A 15,040-nucleotide genomic window follows, 5' to 3' on the forward strand; every position below is an offset into this window, starting at 1 on the left:
GGGCCCAGCTGACACGGATTCTGTGATTCTGGTCACTTGTACCCAGTTGAGGCCTACATCCAGTGTTTCTGATGACCAGTTGCATTTTTGAGTGATGTGAGTTGATAGACCACCCCGGGGGTGCCCAAAGTTTGAGTGTCTTTCTGCCGGGATGTGGTGGGTCTAAAAGCCTGGTATTACACTTGGTGCTAATTTCCATGTCTCCTGAATCAGGATTATGTCTTGGTTGGAAAAAAAGAATTGTGTTTCATGGTCCAGCTCCATTTCTTGGAATCCATGTACGTTCCATGTGCATACTGAAATTTTTGTTGTCTACTATTTATCAGTATTTACTTCACACATAGTTGATATTTTTTTCAAGTTTTGCTTTGCATTAACAGTCTTTTGTCCAGCATCCTCCAGCAAGTAAAGCCTTCCATTTCGACAAAATGAGTCAAAATTACATCAAGGAGGTCTGTGAGCTATCTCTGTTCAGGATTACTTGCACAGGGTGTTGTAACAGCTCAGAGAAAATATAGATCAAAGTTTCTAGCCCCTTTCTTATTTTTGCCCAGTTTAAGTATTTTTTTTACCTTGAAACATTTAGTAACGGCATAATCTTGAAAGCCATGCAGAAGATGAAAATGTCAGATATTGTATCCAAAACTGAATCTGCTGATTTGGACAATTGCCTTTTTTTTAATGTTGATGTGCTTTCTAAGCTTCTCCCCCCTAACATGAGTTGCTTGCATTTTGTCCAGCTCTGCAAGTTCAGACAATTAGAGAATTGAAACGGTATGCAAAATCATGAATAAGAACTTGGGGCCCATACTTATGAAGCCTTGCATTGTTCTTGTGTCACTCAAGGCAACACAAGGAGAATACAAAGGCTTCAGTAATATTTAACAAAGCCATGAAAGTCCTGATTTACGTGGGTGTGTGGCTTTGTAAAATAATGTAACACACGGCAGCTGCTTGCGCTGTGTTACATTACATTTCAACTTGGGAGGTGTTCCATGGGTGGAGCATGGGCGTTCCCATCCATCCATCCATCCATGGATTTTGATGTAGTCTCAGATTTACAAAGACTTGTCATTCTGAGATCGTGTCAACATGGTATGCCTTCCTAAGTGAGGCATGAAGAAGAGAAAAATCTTTATTTCTTTTTTCCAAGTCTTCTGTATTTTGCAGCTCATATAGAAAGAGGAAAGTTCCTGGATTGTTTTTCTGCAGGAAGGTGTCCTTTCCTGCACAAAAACAATCCTGCCTATATTGCAGACACATTTGCACTATGGTGCAAGGCTATCTGTGTTGGCACTAGGCTGCAAACAGCTGTCCAGCGCACGAGAGAGCAGAAATACCTCAGATCTTTGAAAATATAAAAGCATTTCTCCGCTCTCATTTTCAGCACAGCAACTTTGCTTGGTGCCCTGTGTTACGTGAAACTTTAGTACATGTGCCCCTGAGTTTCAATGACTAAGCATTTCAGACTGTGCAACAAAGTGTCTCTTCAATAAAGATCACCCTCAAGTGTTTATTTGTAAACAAAAGTAAGTGTCCGGAAACAACTATTCCATAGGATGCTAGTACCTTTTGGCACTGCTACGCGATCCACTTCTGCTAACTGTTGGTGACCATTCTGGCGCTGACGTCGAACACTCCCTTTGGTATTCAGCCACTAATGCCATCCACACCTGCAAGTGCACCCGCTGGGGTGAGAAGCAGGGTAGAAGGTCTCCGTGGTGCAGCAGGTGCAGTGGCACAGAGGCTCAGAGGCTTGAGGGGCCTATTGAACCTTAATTATTGCTGTATTATGGTCCCACAAACAGCTGTCGAGGGGAGGGTTAGGAGGGAAAGGAGGGCTTCGCTTAATTGCAGAAGCGCCCATGGCACCCGTGCTGTGCTACTGGTGATAACAACGTGCTTTATTTTCAGCATAGAGTGCTGACTCTTGTGCCACTGGTTCACACAACAGAGTTTAACATTACATACCTTATGTGAGGAAGATAACCCATGGGTGTTTGAAAATACGGATTAAAAGACAAATTCCTGTGAAAATTTACATTTCTCACAGCTTACAATAGATATACAATAAGAGATTTCACTCCTGAAACGAGACACATGTAGAAGAAGTTTTTAGCTGTGAAATCGTGGGCACTAAGTTTTGCCTCAATGACTCCAAGCAAAGGCTTTGGGTATCAAAACTGTAAAACAGAAGGCCTAATTCACAAACATGTTGCTGTGACTTACTCCTACAATATTCTTACTAAAACCTGAGTTTCAGGTACAAGCTAGGAATACTCTTGCTAATTCACCTATTCCACTCGTACTACAAAAATAAGTCATGCAAAATTTTTGTGAACCGAGACCAGTGCTGTTTGAAATATGTCTGTCAGTCAGAGATATGCATCTCTCAAAGATGTACAACAGTCACAGACAAATTTAAATCCCTGTCTCGTGTTAATCGGGCAGTGCTTCTTAAAATGTAAAGATGAATGGACACATTCACACAGAAAATCATTCTGTGTTTTTTAAGAAATATAAGAAATATACACCACCCCTTTGCTTTTATGTATCAGTGATATTACCCATAATCTTGTCCTGTTATTTAGATCATGCTTTCAATCTATGGAAAGTAAAAAGTAACAAGCATTGGCAATGCCAATCTGTCTCGCTATTGGGATCTTATATGTATTTAGCTATGCAGCACATTAGCGTAGGGGGAGCGCGACACTTGGCATTATAGCTAATGTCTGCGGAGGTCTTCTGCTGCCTCAAAAAGCGCCTTCTTTATTGATACGCACTTACCCTGACTTCTAATGCGAAAGCGATTCAGCACCCACGCTAATGTGCTGCATAGCTGATTACATATAAGACCCTAATGGCGAGACCGATTGGCATTGCCAATGCTTGTTCAGTTTTAACTATGCTACCTTGCTACATCTTAGATCTTAAAATCATGCCTTGCGACTTTTCAAATCTACCAGCTGCCACTAACCACATGAACACCACAACAAAATACCACTCAACAAATACGTATGAACGTTCTTATCGCACCTTGCTGCCACCTGAATCCTCTAGTCATAATATGGTTTAAAAGAGTGTTAGGAGCAATGAAGCCCTCCCTTAATTTAAAGTGTATTTTTAACTTAACGCTCCCAGTGCTTATTTCACGTGACACATCAACCAATTGCGGTTTAGACCCCGAATATTCTATACTTCATACTTTAAAAACAATGTCGTGTGTGAAGATCTGTTATTTATCACCCAAAAATGACATGCAGGGAGGGTCGACTGGGTTGAAATTAAGAGTACGGTGAAATTTGTAGGCACACACTTGCGGAGCAAAAAAATCTAATTAGAGGGCTCCTTGCTGAGCTTCTTTTGTTTTAGCCCCGCACCTGGTATTTAAAGTCTAAGTTTTCGAAGGTGCCCTGCCCTGTGTTGAGGTTTGGGCTTTTTTGTAAATGTAAAACAGAAATGCCCCCTCAGTGACGCAACAGGAATGGAAAATCTTGATATATACAAGTCTTTATACAGTGGAACATGGCCTATAGCATGAGCAGACGTATACAGTCCGAAACTTTGATTTGCTTCAATTGAATAAAACTGTATGCCACTGAATTCAATGCCACTGCACTCAATGCCACTGCACTATGTGCCACTATACACTGCAACACTCTATGCCAATGTTCTCTACACAAGTCCACGCTACTATATGCCACTCCAGTGTATGCCACTGTATGTGACTCCAATACACGACACTCTGTTACACTCCACTTTACAGCACTCTCCTCTATGCCACTAACTATTAACAAAGCTGAACAGCAGCCACGCTGGTGTACAACATGGCTAAAACACATTGGCAAAGCCAATAGCTCTTGCATAGGCGAGACCTATGGCTGCCCTACCATTGTCCAGCCTGTCAGATCATTTGATATCACCCTTGGCAATCATCTCAATCTTCACAGCCACATCGCCGCCATTGTCAAAAGCGCACAACATCAACTTAGGCAGGTCTGTGGCTACAGACAATTGATCCCGGAACAAGACCTCAAAACAGTGGTGCAATCTCTTGTTCTCTCCAGACTAGATTATTGAATTGCCCTTCTCTCAGGTATTCCCAAAGTTCACCTAGGTCCCCTTAGAGCAATACTACATGCAGCAGCATGCTTCATTTTAGGTCTTAGAAATTTGACCACATTCCACCTTTACAACGCATTTATTACAATGTAGGATCCTTTACAACGAATGCCTTTACAACGCATGATATTACATCGCAGATGCCTTTACAACGCATGACATTACAACGTAAGTATAGGTAAGTATATAATATTAATAAAATATTTAATTAATTAAAATTAATTTGATTTAATTTAATTTAATTATTATTTTACTTTATTTATCTTATTTTTAAATATATATATATATTTATATATATATTACCTACTGGCGGTCGCCAGTAGGTATATATAGTTAGGATTTTTTCTCTATGGGATTTTTGAAAATTCTATGTCTAATAACTTTGGCGTTTGTGGACGGAATTGGCTGAAATTTTCAGGAAAATGGCACATTTTGTTTCTGAGCAGCCCTTGAAAATTTGGGGGGGGTTCGTCAAGGGGGGGCCGAGAAAAAAGGGGGGTCCCAAAACGTGTTTTTAACATTGAGTTTTCCATAGGGCGGTTGGCCTCACTTTTAGCCCGAACGGCTGAATGGATTTGCACGAAACTTGGCAAAATTGTAGGGACTGGTAGCCCGATGTGCCTTTTGTAGGTTTCAATATATGTGCTCCAGTGGATTTTGAGAAATTAACGTTTAAAAAAAGATATATATCTGTAACAGCGGACCGGGCAGCGGCCCAGGACGCGTACTTTTCGCGCAACGGAGCTTTGTGAAGCGAAGCTGATTGGTTCTCTGGCGTCTGTCAACATTCCAAACAGTCCGTAGCGGCCGCCATCTTGTCTCTCGGTAGGATCGAGAGACAAGAGGAGGCCAAAGCGAAGGGGCAAATGACCATAAGGGGGCATAGTAGATCCTCGCTGACCCCCTAGGTTTGATGTGGAGGTTTTAAAAGGGCCCCGCGGGGCAAAAAAAAATAATAATAATAATAATCGAACGGCTGAATGGATTTGCACGAAACTTGGTAAAATATTAGGGACTGGTAGCCCGATGTGCCTTTGCTAGGTCTCAATATATGTGCTCCAGTGGATTTTGAGAAATTAACGTTCAAAAAAAGATATATATCTGTAACAGCGCTCCGCTTCGCGTACTTTTCGCGTTACGGAGCTTTGCGAAGCTGATTGGTTCTCCGGCGTCTGTCAACATTCCAAACAGTCCGTAGCGGCCGCCATCTTGTCTCTCGGTAGGATTGAGAGACAAGAGGAGGTCAAAGCGAAGGGGGAAATGACCATAAGGGGGCATAGTAGATCCTTCCTGACCTCTTAGGTTTGATGTACCATTTTGCCAAGTTTGGTGTAATTCCGTTCAGCCATTCAGGCTGTAGACGTATGTAAATGTCCTATGGAAAATTGCATGGGGAAAACACATTTGAAAGTGTTGAAATTTAGAACCAATTAAAATGTTACTTTGGTTTGTATTTGTGTGTGATGAAAGTTAATTGGTTATGTATATATGTCAAATGAGAGGAAACCACAGCCATTTTGTGATACTACTGTCTGAGGTACATTTGTGAGGAATTTTTGGTGGTGAATTTCTGGTGTTTGATTTACACAGTACTAACACTTTTCCTACTTTTAAAAAGGTGAGTTGTTAATTTGTAAGGGGAACTATGTTGTACACTTGAAGATAATTTGAAAAATGTTTTCAGTTATTTATTTGCAGTCCTTCTGTTATACAAAATACTTGATAACGTTAGTTTTATATTATGTATTACTAAAAACGATAAATGAAAGTGATTATTTTTTTCTGCAATTTACAGCAAGCAATTTCAAAATAAAATGGCTCACAGTGAAGAGACCGTGGCAATTTCTTTTGAATTGTCCACTACATTGATTGAAATTGAGAGCACCAATAATGAAATATTGCCACAAGGAGGACATGACTTGTATGATTCCATTAGATTGATTGAAATGGACAGCACCAAGAATGAAATATTGTCACAAGGAGATGACTTGAATGATTCCACTACGTTGATTGAAATTGAGAGCAGCAATAATGAAATATTGTCACAAGGAGGAGATGACTTGTATGATTCCATTAGATTGATTGAAATGGACAGCACCAATAATGAAATATTGTCACAAGGAGGAGATGACTTGAATGATTCCACTACATTGATTGAAATTGAGAGCACCAATAATGAAATATTGTCACGAGGAGATGACTTGAATGATTCCACTACATTGATTGAAATTGACAGCACCAATAATGAAATATTGTCAGAAGGAGGAGATGACTTGAATGATTTTTTTGATCAATCTCTTGATGGCGAATTTATCGAGTGTTTGGAGACCATAGAGTTACAAGAATCATTATTGGAGACTTTTCATGAGGACATTGCTGATGAGGACATGTTACTAGTTCTTTCAAATTTAGAAAATTCTGAAGAATAAATGTATATTTAGAAATCAAAAATTGTTTGAGACATTATTCATTTTTATTTTTAATTTATGAGGTTGTAGCGAAGTGATTGTAGTATAAAATGAGACTTATAGTATAGAGTGCAACATTTTTATGTTACATGGTAAGTTTACTCATATTTACTTCCCTTCTGCCACTATATTATCTCCAATGTGTATTTGACATCTCTTCTTCATCTCCGGCCTCCTTTCTCTCACTGTGTGTCTCCGATGCATCTTATCGCTGCTATTTTGTGTAATTACAGAAGAGAGTAAAATAAAATAGTTCGGAACGTGAAAAGGGGGCAAAGTAGAGTACTCCTCACCCCCTAGGCCTTTTTAGGCGGTCCCAAAAGGATCAGTTTCTGCTTTCCTGAGAGATTATGGTATGAGTTCCATATACCACAATAACTTGCATTACAACATGCAAGATATCTATCTCCTATTACCAACTTTTGGAGATATTCGCGCTAAGCGCGAATATCTCCAAAAAGTAACACCTGCCCTGAGCAGTTCTTAGCCATGTTATCCAATGGGAGGTGGATAACATGGCTAAGAGCATTAGCTCGGTAATGTATGAATATCGCTGAGTTTTTAGCGATATTCATGCATTGCGGCCGTTTATTATCGCATTTGTGATAAACCTTGATAATAGCAAGGTTTATCTTCGATAATTTCTGATGATGCTTAGCGGTAAAAAATTCGTTGGTAAGCATCGTTAGCGATAAATATCGCTTAACTTTGGTAATATGCCCCAACGTCTGTTAACGTTCGATTCGAAGGAAATGAGGAAGTGTTGAAAAACATTGTCTGCGCCATCTTGCCTTTTTTGAAATGCCACACTTTTGTCGTGCACGGCAGCCATTTTAGATGTCTTGACCAGACCCACTCTCTGCACGCTGTCGATTCGTAGCATGGCTCCTCACCCTCGCAAGCATCTTCCCCAGGCACTGGTCACCCCCGCTCTCTGTCTTATGCATGGGCAATAAACCTCCCCCCATCTGCGCTGCTCTTCCCTGAGAATCACACTGTGCCCGCCCGACACCTCCCTTTCGCCCTATTCACTACCGCACCCTCTGACACTCCTCTTCCTCTGTGTCCGATTGTCCAGGCTATCAGCTAGCCCTGCAGATGTAGTTTATGGCCCCAGCTGTAAAGAATCACCCCTCTTCAAAGGAGTTATAGTAGATCAAGGCCCACACCCGATGAGATCCGTCACACCACACGTGTTCCTACTATCTGAAAACTATCCTGTATTGTGATTGGGGAGGGGACAGAGCCTGAAGCGGAAGATTCCAGGAATGACTCTTTGTACATCAAAGTTTTTACAATTATGTGTCACATTAAAAATATATAGCACTCCAACAAAGTAGTAGGAATATAAAACTTTAATAACATATAAATATATACAACAAAACAAAAACAGTAAAAACATTTAAACAACGAAGAGACCGTGGCAATTTCTTTTGAATTATCCAATAGATTTATTGAAATTGACAGCACCAATAATGAAATATTGTTGTCAGTAGCGGTCTGTTGTGCGAATAGTTCCAAGGCAGCAGAACGCGCTGAAATCTAGATGGCACGAAAGTGATGTCTAGCAAGTTGCCGCCCAGCAAATAACGGCGTGGGGCGCCGCGGGGGTGAGTGAGTCCAGTAGGCACCACAGCTATTCTTAGCGGCATTGCAGAATTACTGCTGGGGACAATGCCTGTGCTGTAGCAGGGTCACAGCAGAAACAAAAAGGATTCTGTTGAAGATGTTGTTGGTTTTCAATTTGAAAACAGTTCTGGTGTCAACTGCTATGCTATTGTAGTGGTTAATGTTTTGTTTTCTCTAGAAAATGTAAAAGAGGGGGAGGCAGTCCAAAGTTCCGTTAAAAGGGCAAAGGAAAGGATCGGTGGTTTGAACTATCAGTCAAAAAGGGGAGGGGGTGCAACAATTTTTCCTACCGGGTCACACTGTGCTTTCACCGGAAGTGAGGTCTGCAGGATTCTAGTAATTCAAAGTGAGGCTGGCGCCGACGTCCCGCGGATACAGTTTCGTCACTCCACGGGTGATCATGGCAGTCATTCCCCATCGGGGGTCGGAGACTCCCGCGGCTCCTCTAGAATCTTCAAGGTCGTGGAGGACTACGGTGGTGGAGTCAACCAGTGACCGGGCCATTTCTTTATGCTGGGCCCGCTCTTGCCAGGTCGACCGCCATTTTGAGAGTTCGGTAGCTACTGGCGATCGCGGGGTCAAATGAGCGGACGGGCTCCACCCTGCCGGGCGAGACGTTGCAGCATAGCCACAGTGGAAGAACCCTTTTCCGGGCGCCTGGAGCGCTGAGGGTGCAGCTGGGAAGCCTCCACCTGGGGAGGCGGGAGAGGCCTGTTCGCACCGTCTCTCCCTCCCAGTGCACCCCACGGCGTCTCGCTTGAGATTTGTTATGGCCGGACCAGGCGATGAGGACGAGGGGGGGGGGGGGGTCGGAGGCATGTGCAAGACATCCCCCCCCCAGTGTTGTCGCAGCCATTTTTCAAGAAAGAAGAAGTGTCCCGTCCGTCTTCGGGCCGGGCTTCCGGTAGATGTCGGCCGGACGCCCCTGGCTCTGGCCCCATTAACGGGTTTCTTGGTTTATTGGCTGCAGCCGGATCCCGTCGGCCTCGGCCCCCCGACCGTTGGTGGCCGGACCGGAAGAGCATGTGGCGGGACTACCTGCAACTCTCAAGGGCCACCGCGGCCGGACTGGGAGAGAGAGGGGAGGGTCGAGGAGACATTCCCCCCCCCTGCAACTGTTCAGCGTTGTAAAGGCAATCCCCTGGCCGGGTCCCGCTGGTCTCGGCCTCTCCTCCGGCTACACCCTACGTTAGGATCTCCTGGCCGAGGCGTGGCAGCAGGACCTGCTTTATATGGGCTGCTCCCGGCTGGGCGTAGCCGGAACCCTGCCCCACCTTGGAAGTTTCCAGAGTGGGGGCGGATGTTCTACTGACTTGCATTTTCCCTAGTCTATCGATTTTTTGGGCGTGGCAGGCGGTGGGACAGCGAGGGGTGATTTGGTTTCTCTTACTGTTTTTCTGGTCTCTCACCACTGGCATATTTCTAACGTTTTCTTGTTTCTAGGACATTAATAGGTTTTATCATTACGTTATGTTATCGTTTCTTTGTTCGTTGTTTAATAAAAGTTCATGTTCATCAGTGGCCTACTGATTTTCGATTTCCTATTCTTTTCTTTCCAGGTTGTTTCATGCTAAAGTTTCTGTTAACAGGATACAGTGATCACTTCGTTATTATTGCATATGTCTTTTTCACTAGGGGTGCTCTCTGGTCGGGCCAGATGACGTATGTCTAGTAAATGGTCCGGGTGAAACAGGTGCATCAATCAGTGGGGAGTAGATAGGCATGACAGATTACAACGGGGGAGAAAGGTCCGCATTACGTACCCTTTCACTACTTGCAAAGATTTTCCTACGTTTATTTGCAAACAGGGAATACCTCCAAAAAGAACTAATTCCCAAACAGTCAATGTTCGGACAATCAATCAATCAATGAGGAATGAAATAGGTACGACGTGTTAAAGGCTTGCGTTACCTACCCTTCACTATCTGCAAAGGGAGAGAGAATATTCCTATTCTTCCTCGTTTGCAGGCAGAGAAGATCCTTAAGAGAACCAACTTCGAACAATTCAATGCTCGATTCAAACAATCAACAAGGGGTACTGTGAACACAAATGAACGCCGCTTATGTACATACGCATTGCTATTTTCAACAGGTTGTTCCTAATGTTTCTATTTTAGCGAGGTCAAAAAGAGATCCCATTAGTGGCCTACTGATTTTGCTCGATTCCTTTTGTTTTTTTACACGGTTTTTCGCTATCTGCAAAGACTAAACAGAGTATTTTGACTCTGTGCTTGTTTGTAAATAGAGAATGAACCAAAGAGAACAATCAATCAAATGGAGAGAGAAGCAGGCACGACGGATTACAAAGGGGGCAAAGGGCTGCGTTAACTACCCTTCACTATCTGCAAAGAGAGAGTACTCCTAATAGAAATGAGGGGTGGGGGGTAGCATTCAAAGCAGATCAGTGTGCATAAACACGAAAATGTTTTTACTTACCACGTACTTGACATTCAACAGCTTATGATATTTGCTATTAAAAAACCATTGAAATTCACTGAAAAAACCATAGGTTATAGACCATATATAGTTAGGAATTAGCATTTACAAAACCTTGAAAATTCACTGAAAAAACCATAGGTTATAGACCATATATAGTTAGGAATTAGCATTTAAAAAACCTTATTTTACTCACACAAAACCATTGAAATTCCATATATAGTTGGTTGCACTAACTATATATCGCTCACCCGCAATCCACTGCTGATGATGTCACATATTACATCATTCATGACATGGTCAGTGACATCACTGATGACATCACTGATGACATCTCAAATGACATCACTGATGATATCTCATTTGACATCAATGGTCACATCAATGATGATATCATTAATGTGACAATACAATGCATCTCCTCACACTTTAATATAACCTCTGTTACACCCAGTGTTAAATACAGAGTATAATTTTTGAAACCATTGACACACCAATACTAGTTACTACATACGCACTCACTGATTCCTACGTCTACACACACATTCACTCATTCACCCATACAATCATTCATACATACAATCACTCATCTTTACAACACTATCATATGCACTCATACACCTATACAGACACTCACACTCTGCCACTCATCCATGGAGTTACTCACACACCTAGTCAGTCCTGTAAAGAATCAATCACAGTTCCATTTTCTAATCTACACAGTTAAACATAGAGTACCTTACATTTTAAAACATATACTAACACATACTTACTCTCTTATAGAATCACTGATACAAGTACACATTGATCTGCACAGAGTCACACACCTCCCAGCCAGCCATACACACACTCAGTCTCCCATACAAATACTTGTGCAACCAATCAATAACCCATATAGCTACTTATATAGCTACTGATCAACACATGCAGCAGCTTGCACAACAACAGACATGCTGATGCACACTTTCAGACAGTTTAGTCACTAACCCGTGCATTTAGTAAGACGCATTTAATCACTCACTCATACAGTCAATCACGCACCTACTAAAACCTTCATTCAGACACTTATACATCCACTCATTCTTCAATATGTAAAACATATTTAAACTTTACAGAAACACATAATCACTGGATGTTGTCATCAGTGATGTCATTTGAGATGTCATCAGTGATGTCATCAGTGATGTCATTTGAGATGTCATCAGTGATGTCATCAGTGATGTCACTGACCATGTCATGAATGATGTAATATGTGACATCATCAGCAGTGGATTGCGGGTGCGCGATATATAGTTAGTGCAACTAACTATATATGGAATTTCAATGGTTTTGTGTGAGTAAAATAAGGTTTTTTAAATGCTAATTCCTAACTATATATGGTCTATAACCTATGGTTTTTTCAGTGAATATATATATATATATATATTTTTATAAAATAATGTAGGTGTTTTAAAACAATATTCTAACTCCATAGGGGTGACATAGTAGGGTAAGTGCTGGATAGTGTAGGTGTACAAATTACTATTCTAACTCCAGGGGGGTGAAATAGTAGGGTAAGTGCTGGATAGTGTAGGGGTAAAAATTACTATTCTAACTCCAGGGGGGTGAAATAGTAGGGTAAGTGCTGGATAGTGTAGGGGTAAAAATTACTATTCTAACTCCAGGGGGGTGAAATAGTAGGGTAAGTGCTGGATAGTGTAGGGGTAAACATTATTATTCTAACTCCAGAGGGGTGAAATAGTAGGGTAAGTGCTGGATAGTGTAGGGGTAAAAATTACTATTCTAACTCCAGGGGGGTGAAATAGTAGGTTAAGTGCTGGATAGTGTAGGGGTAAAAAATACTGTTCTAACTCCAGGGGGGTGAAATAGTAGGGTAAGTGCTGGATAGTGTAGGGGTAAAAATTACTATTCTAACTCCAGGGGGGCGAAATAGTAGGGTAAGTGCTGGATAGTGTAGGAGTAAACATTACTATTCTAACTCCAGGGGGGTGAAATAGTAGGGTAATTGCTGGATAGTGTAGGGGTAAAAATTACTATTCTAACTCGAGGGGGTAAAATAGTAGGGTAAGTGCTGGATAGTGTAGGGGTAAAAATTACTATTCTAACTCCAGGGGGGTGAAATAGTAGGGTAAGTGCTGGATAGTGTAGGGGTAACAATTACTATTCTAACTCCAGGGGGGTGAAATAGTAGGGTAAGTGCTGGATAGTGTAGGGGTAAAAAATACTATTCTAACCCCAGGGGGGTGTAATGGTAGGGTAAGTGCTGGATAGTGTAGGGGTAAAAATTACTATTCTAACTCCAGGGGGGTGAAAATAGTAGGGTAAGTGCTGGATAGTGTAGGGGTAAAAATTACTATTCTAACTCCAGGGGGGTGAAATAGTAGGGTAATAGCTGGATAGTGTAGGTGTAAAAATTACTATCCTAACTCCAGGGGGGTGAAATAGTAGGGTAAGTGCTGGATAGTGTAGGGGTAAAAATTACTATTCTAACTCCAGGGGGGTGAAATAGTAGGTTAAGTGCTGGATAGTGTAGGGGTAAAAATTACTATTCTAACTCCAGGGGGGTGAAATAGTAGGGCAAGTGCTGGATAGTGTAGGGGTAAAAATTACTATTCTAACTCCAGGGGGGGTGAAATAGTAGGGTAAGTGCTGGATAGTTTAGGGGTAAAAATCACTATTCTAACTCCAGGGGGGTGAAACAGTAGGGTAATTGCTGGATAGTGTAGGGGTAAAAATTACTATTCTAACTCCAGGGGGGTGAAACAGTAGGGTAAGTGCTGGAGAGTGTAGGGGTAAAAATTACTATTCTAACTCCAGGGGGGTGTAATAGTAGGGTAAGTTCTGGATAGTGTAGGTGTAAAAATTACTATCCTAACTCCAGGGGGGTGAAATAGTAGGGTAAGTGCTGGATAGTGTAGGGGTACAAATTACTATTTTAACTCCAGGGGGTGTAATAGTAGGGTAAGTGCTGGATAGTGTAGGGGTAAAAATTACTATTCTAACTCCAGGGGGGTGAAATAGTAGGGTAAGTGCTGGATAGTGTAGGGGTAAAAATTACTATTCTAACTCCAGGGGGGTGAAATAGTAGGGTAAGTGCTGGATAGTGTAGGGGTAAAAATTACTATTCTAACTCCAGGGGGGTGTAATAGTAGGGTAAGTGCTGGATAGTGTAGGGGTACAAATTACTATACTAACTCCAGGGGGGTGAAATAGTAGGGTAAGTGCTGGATAGTGTAGGGGTAAAAATTACTATTCTAACTCCAGAGGGGTGAAATAGTAGGGTAAGTGCTGGATAGTGTAGGGGTAAAAATTACTATTCTAACTCCAGGGGGGCGAAATAGTAGGTTAAGTGCTGGATAGTGTAGGGGTAAAAATTACTATTCTAACTCCAGGGGGGTGAAATAGTAGGGTAAGTGCTGGATAGTGTAGGGGTACAAATTACTATTCTAACTCCAGGGGGGTGAAATAGTAGGGTAAGTGCTGGATAGTGTAGGGGTAAACATTACTATTCTAACTCCAGGGGGTAAAATAGTAGGGTAATTGCTGGATAGTGTAGGGGTAAAATTTACTATTCTAACTCCAGGGGGTGAAATAGTAGGGTAAGTGCTGGATAGTGTAGGGGTAAAAATTACTATTCTAAACTCCAGGGGGGTGAAATAGGAGGGTAAGTGCTGGATAGTGTAGGGGTAACAATTACTATTCTAACTCCAGGGGGGTGAAATAGTAGGGTAAGTGATGGATAGTATAGGGGTAAAAATTACTATTCTAACTCCAGGGGGGTGTAATAGTAGGGTAAGTGCTGGATAGTGTAGGGGTAAAAATTACTATTCTAACTCCAGGGAGGTGAAATAGTAGGGTAAGTGTTGGATAGTGTAGCGGTAAAAATTACTATTCTAACTCCAGAGGGGTGAAATAGTAGGGTAAGTGCTGGATAGTGTAGGGGTAAAAATTACTATTCTAACTCCAGGGGGTGACATAGTAGGTTAAGTGCTGGATAGTGTAGGGGTAACAATTACTATTCTAACTCCAGGGAGGTGAAATAGTAGGGTAAGTGCTGGATAGTGTAGGGGTAAAAATTACTATTCAAACTCCAGGGGGTGAAATAGTAGGGTAAGTGCTGGATAGTGTAGGGGTAAACATTACTATTCTAACTCCAGGGGGGTGAAATAGTAGGGTAATTGCTGGATAGTGTAGGGGTAAAAATTACTATTCTAACTCCAGGGGGGTGAAATAGTAGAGTAAGTGCTGGATAGTGTAGGGGTAAAAATTACTATCCTAACTCCAGGGGGGTGAAATAGTAGGGTAAGTGCTGGATAGTGTAGGGGTAAAAATTACTATTCTAACTCCAGGGGGGTGAAATAGTAGGTTAAGTGCTGGATAGTTTA

The sequence above is a fragment of the Lissotriton helveticus genome, chromosome 6, assembly GCF_964261635.1.
Source record: "Lissotriton helveticus chromosome 6, aLisHel1.1, whole genome shotgun sequence".
Taxonomy (NCBI): domain Eukaryota; kingdom Metazoa; phylum Chordata; class Amphibia; order Caudata; family Salamandridae; genus Lissotriton; species Lissotriton helveticus.